We start from the raw sequence: 6,304 nt of genomic DNA on the forward strand, positions 1-6,304 counted from the left end.
AAAAATATAAAAGTATATCCAAAAAATGTACTTGGCAATACAAAGTAATAAAGTACTGATGCATGCTACAACATAGATGAACCTTAATAATATAATGCTAAGTGAAAGAAGCCAGTCACAAAGGGCCATATATTGTAGGATTCTATTTTTATAAAATGGGCAGAACAGGCAAATCTATAGAGGTGGAAAGTAGGGTAGTGACTACTAGTGTCTGGGATGAAGGGAAGTTGGAGTGGTGGGGGCAACTGTTAATAAGTACAGTTTCTTTTAGCTTTCAAATGCTTAATAAATCAAACTAACTATAAGGACTGCTGATGTGCATGGGGTTTCACTGATGAAAATGTTCTAAAACAGGAATTAGTTGCACAACTCTAAGTATACTAAAAACCATTGATTATACTCTTTAAAAGGGTGAACTCTGTATGTAAATTCTATTTCAATAAAGCTGTTATATTTTTAAAGAATAAAAATTTAAGTGCTAAGTAATTTAACCAGGTGATCCAAATATACTAAAAATGATGCAGCTGTCATCCATTTTTAAAGGGGCCACTTGATTTTATTCTGCCACTTAGAACTATCCTCATGTTCTGCCATCTCACATGATCATCCAGTACAGCTGGAGAAATAGCCTGAATTGAGACGCTATCTGGCAGTTGCTACTGATTACACTGGGCAATTTGGGGTTAGTATGACTGGTTTCTCAAAAGACACATTGTCATGTCACATTTTATGTTAAACTTGAGGTTCTTTCTCTGTAGGAACGGAAAAAACAACTGGAGTTCTGCTAGATGTGTTAAGTAGTACACTCAGAATGAAAACCTAAACATTATCAGCTATAAGGGTCAAGTGGTTTCTGATTCTATAGATAGATATCAGTGCTGCCTCAAAGATTAGCTACATATATCCTTGATGTAAGGTGGCCACTGTGTAAAACAGCAGTAAGAGGCTACTCTTTGGTACGGTGAAATAATCATGTTAGCACCCATATTCCCAAGTAGTTGTTCACCAAATAAAATAGCTTCAGCTCAATGAATGATAAATATATCACTCACTTCACTGTCTGTGACTAATAGTAACAACTCTTGAAACAAAAAAAAAACAAAACAAAACTGTTTTTTAAGTTCAAAAAAGCTATCTCAACCTCAAGACTAAACATCTGATGAATATACCTGTCCTTCAGGATGTCATTTTCATGCTGTGATAATATGGGTAACTGAGTCTATGTAACACTGTCTCGGTGCAACAAACCACAACGGGGAAAACTATTCTCAATTATGAAAACATGGGAAAACAATGTTTTCAGATAATGATGAGAAATGCCTTGCAATAGGTCTCAGTACATTGAGGAATTTTTCAACGCCCCACAGTGGTGTCCTGTGTTATCTACAGAAGTTTATTAATGACCTTTTGAAGCCTAAGAATTATGTTTCAAGTCCACTGACTTACCGCTGTTGAAATTCTTTCATTCTTATCAGTTAATGAAAGGAGGAGAGAGATCTCTTTGGTTTATGTTGGAGCCTTGGCACCCACGAGGGCTAGGCACATAGCAGAGATACAGTATTTGTTAAATGTATGAATAAGCTACTGTCTTATCTATAAGTTAGATGGTAAATGTATAAAATTTTTGCTATCAATTGTCTCAAAATTCAGTTGTGAAAAAAACCTGTTAGCTCCCCGTCTATCAGAATCCCCCCCTCCATTTCCAATTACTAAATGCTTATCTCCTAGGATAAGGACAAAGACTGGATATCTTTAATCACCACTTTTATTCAAACAGACATCACATGGCTGCTGTTATGATACACTGAGAAGTTCACAAAATTACTGCCCCCCCCCACAAAAAGCATTGATTATAAAGAAACATCAGACAAACTCATATTGAGGGACATTCCACAAAGAAACTGGTTTGTACACTTCAAAATGTCAAGTTATTAAATATAAAGAAAGGCTGAGGAACTGCTCCACACTGAAAGATACTAAAGTCCTAACAGTGTGTGATGCTGGATCAAATCCTGGGCCTATAGAAGACATTTTGGGACAATCTATAAAATCTGAATAAGGTAAATGGAGTAGAGAGTTTTATCATATCAATTTTAATAATATTATTTCAATGATTTTGATGTGGTGGTTATGCAGGAAAGTAATTTTAAGAAAAAATGTCCACCATGACAAGTACCATCAATACTTCTGGCTCTACAGTACGCGTAGATTAGGACAATGGGCAACTTGGACATGATTCTCCATTTGGTCACCTGCAAGCAATCTTTTGTGAAAGGACTAAGAACACAAAGTAATGTGTTGACACTGAATATGAAATTCACAAAGCACAGTGAAAAAGAACATCAAGGTGAGCAGTAAAGGGAAAAGGGTCAAAGACAGAAAGCAGAAAGCATTCAAGTATTAGATAAAAAACACTCAAAAAGGCAGAGTTGGTTGGTCTTGGAATTGGGGTAGTCATCAAGGATAACAGGTATGAGAGGTATGAACAAACAGCCTCAAGCCTAACTGCTTCTATCATTATTTATTATCAGAAAACCCACATTCTGTCACCAGAATTTTAATTTTATTAAAAATTAATTATAAATACTATTCATCAAATAAGAAAAGAAGTCTGACTCATGCTACAATATGAAAGACCCTAAAAAACATTATGGCAAGTGAAAGAAGCCAGACACAAAAGACCACATATTGGATGGTGCCATTTATATGAAATGTCCAGAAAAGGTGAAACTGTAAAGATAGAAGGTAGCCTGGGACTGCAGATGCAGAGGGCAATGAGGATTCATTGCAATCCCGATTTTATTACAGTAAATAGCAACTCATTTGTAATCTCAAAATTGAGGCTCGATGCCTCAAATTTTCTCATTTGCTATTGAGTACCTAACACATAAGGGCTTTATGGAGATCAAATGAAATGCTGTAATTCAGGTTAAAAGCTTAGAACAATGCCTGGCACTTAGGCCTTAAGATGTACACTCACACCCCCATCTTTAAAATGTAGAAAATAAAATGCATGTAAAAATGTAGCAGGCATGTAATAGATTATAAACATGGGGAGAAAGCAAATCCATACTTATTTCAAGATTCAGCAACAAACTACAGTTCAATCTAGACCTACCCCTAATCAAGATAAATAGTTCAAAATACATTGGGAGAACCTTTAAAATATATTCATAAGTGATAAAAACAAAGGAAATATACTAGATGTATTATTCCCCTAATATTTAGGGCCTAAATAAAGTATAAGGAAATGTTGAGATTCTTCCTCAGCCTCTCATCTTCAAAAGTTGACATTTTGATGTGTAATTCCTTAATTACATGATTTTTCAGTATTTCCCATTTTTTTCTCTATATATAAAAGTCCTTTATGGAGAATGGACTTCCATGTTATCCTTTTACTCTAGTAATTTTTTATTATAGAGTAGGCTGTCGTTCACCTTAAATATAATCCTGGACCAAAAAACCCCAGGAGTCACTTACACTGGGGCCAAAGGCACCTACCTCACTGACATACATATGCTCTTCCATGTTTTCTTGCCCTTGATAACATACACTATCAAGGAGGAATCAAAGTTCTCTTCCCAGCAGGTGTCAAGTAACGATACAGATACTGCCTCCTGAACTCAATCCTGTTCGACTCTTTAAATACAGGTATACAAAGTGAAAAGTTGCTAACCCACCACTCCACCAGACTAATAAATACTTGCTTAATTTTAATCTTTTGAAATGACTACTCCATTGAACATAACCTGTATATCTTTGGTTAAACAGTCTTGTCTCACCATCATCAACATTTACAGTTTATTATTTATTATCTCTAAGACCATTTATAAAATGAACTTCTGTTTTGATCATTCCCTAATTCCGTAAGTAGTCCCAGAAAAAGTTCCTAACATGAGAAAGTAGAGACAAATTTCAATATTTGATAAATTTTATCTTGATAACTTCGAAAACAAATTTACTCTTTAAATTGCGTTATAAAAAATACATTAGTCTTCACATTAATTTTACATGGAAATATATAATTGCTTGAATATTTAAATATAGTTTCTCTTTACCAAAAAGTGTCACTCAAAGCCCTACTTACACAAATAATTTAAATGCACAAATGCAAACACACTTTACACAATATTGTCCACACACATACTGTTTAACTTGGGACAATTATAATAAAAATCTATGCAAGATACTGAACAAGTACAAGATTAACAAAATATTCATTGTGGCTGTAGTTCAATTTTCACTATTAAAAGAACTTAATGCATTCTTGAATACACACACACAAAAAAACATCCAACTGTTTTACCTAATCTGCAAATTAAGCCAAAGTGTAATTTTGACAAAGAGGCCCATCTTGCAACCTACCAAATTCTGAAAGTAATTCATTTATAATTTAACTGAAATGATAATTTTTTTGTTTTCACGCTTCTCTAAAATAATAATGATTATAGGAACTTGGGTAAACATTTCCAAAATGTTTTTAAAACATTAGAATTGTACACTTTAATATTTTAGTAATATAAACTTTTTCCTCTAAAAAACTGGAACTTATAAGAGTTTCCAATGGGAAAAAGCTAGTAAATTTTTTTAAGTGTTTATCATTTGAATTATAAGAACTGTCCTCTTTGCATGATGTAATCACGATACATCATAATTACACAGTACATTATTTCCATATGATTTCTCACTTTAAAACTTACATTAAAAGTATGCAGAATGACTACTAATTGTACTTGTGGTAATTATGTGTGTATTTCATAGCAAAAAAGACACCGATATCCACAAGTAGAATATTTTTGTATGTTAGCTGTTTGTTTACGTCCTAATCAGTAGGGCAGTATTCTTCCTAAATTAAAATTGGACAATTATTTAAACTAGTGACCTACACTGATATTTTAAGAAAGGAAATTAAAATATCTGTATATGAGGCAAGGTTAAAGTTGCTTTGCAACTAGAAATATAAACATTTGTCCATTTTACAACATAATTACTGTTCTAAATTTAGAAGAAATTAGAACATACCATCATAACACACTCACAGGTTAAATAATGGCCCCTGAAATAAAACTACATTTAGAAATCAACTGTTACAACACTATATTTAATTAATTCTAAGATAACACATTTTAATCTCTGAAATCATGGTACAATGATATAGCTTCAATCAAATATGATTTATACAATATAGTTGAAATTCATGTTTTCCTTTAACATTAATGATAGAAAAGGATCCAGAATCCTTGGCTTAAGGACAATGGGACATATCCGTACTCACCCAACCAGTGTCCCTGAATAAAAGATCTGAACATACTCTGATTATCTCAGGCCTAAACTACATATCTTAACATCTTTTATTTGAATTATTAAAGTACTTAACAAGTTTAAGGAAAGCCAAACTAATGTACAAATACAGTTTCTCACTTGCCAAATGGGCCTCCACTTGGGTTGTCAATTGTATTAGATCTTTTCAGATATCAAGATTTTAAGTAATTTGTTAATAACAATTAATGGTCTGCCCAAACTACCAAACCAATAATTTCAGTTCAAGCCATTATAAAATAATACAGCAATGTCTAAAATATTATAAAGAGATAAGGCCATAAAATAATCTAGATTTTCATATTAAACCACCAACCCTTCAGGTTCAGGTGCTAGAAAAATATAGCGACACTGGCCAGATCATTCTCCCCTTACAACACAATAATGCTAAAGGAAAACAGAGATTGTATGTTACAGAGATCATGTGTGTGCACGTATCCAAATGTGGAAAGTTAGAAACTTGCAGATCCATTTTAAATAAAGCAGGAGGAGTTTGTGCTATGTATATAAAATTACCAGGCAGTTTTTAAAATCTGGATTAACGATTACGGAATCTCATTCTCTGGAATGCTTTTAAAAGAAATTATTTCTCATTTGTCAACCCCACTCAAAAGTTGAGATAATTTATTAGAGTTCCTTCTTTTTAATTATCCAGTTAGGCCATGGTACTGACAGTGCCACTCTGAAACACACTGAATGGAAGTATATAGTCATTGTTCCAATTTTAAAAAAGTAAAAAAGATAGCACTGAATGTTTGCCATTTTAATTCTTGCAATATTATAACCTGCTGACATGAGATACAATCATAAAAAATAAGAGGGACTTGATTTGGGGGAGAAAATTATACTGTGCTAAATTATGTGACAAATTAAGATGAAGCTCTTCTATAGCAAATGGACAAAGGGTCTTTAGGATCTTTTTAAAAAGGACCTTAAATATTAATTTTAAAATAATATAAAAGTTTTCATTATAATGAAAAATGAT

At 32.9% G+C, this 6,304-nt stretch overlaps 1 protein-coding gene across 1 annotated transcript in view; it reads right to left on the reverse strand.

The window, feature by feature from the left end:
• The window catches only part of EEF1B2 (eukaryotic translation elongation factor 1 beta 2), a 213,870-nt gene that overhangs the window by 75,196 nt on the left and 132,370 nt on the right, over positions 1-6,304 (reverse strand). The window lies entirely within an intron of this gene.

Source organism: Pteronotus mesoamericanus, unplaced genomic scaffold (genome assembly GCF_021234165.1).
Source record: "Pteronotus mesoamericanus isolate MK-2021 breed Mesoamerican mustached bat unplaced genomic scaffold, CSHL_Meso_final contig_90, whole genome shotgun sequence".
NCBI classification, from domain to species: domain Eukaryota; kingdom Metazoa; phylum Chordata; class Mammalia; order Chiroptera; family Mormoopidae; genus Pteronotus; species Pteronotus mesoamericanus.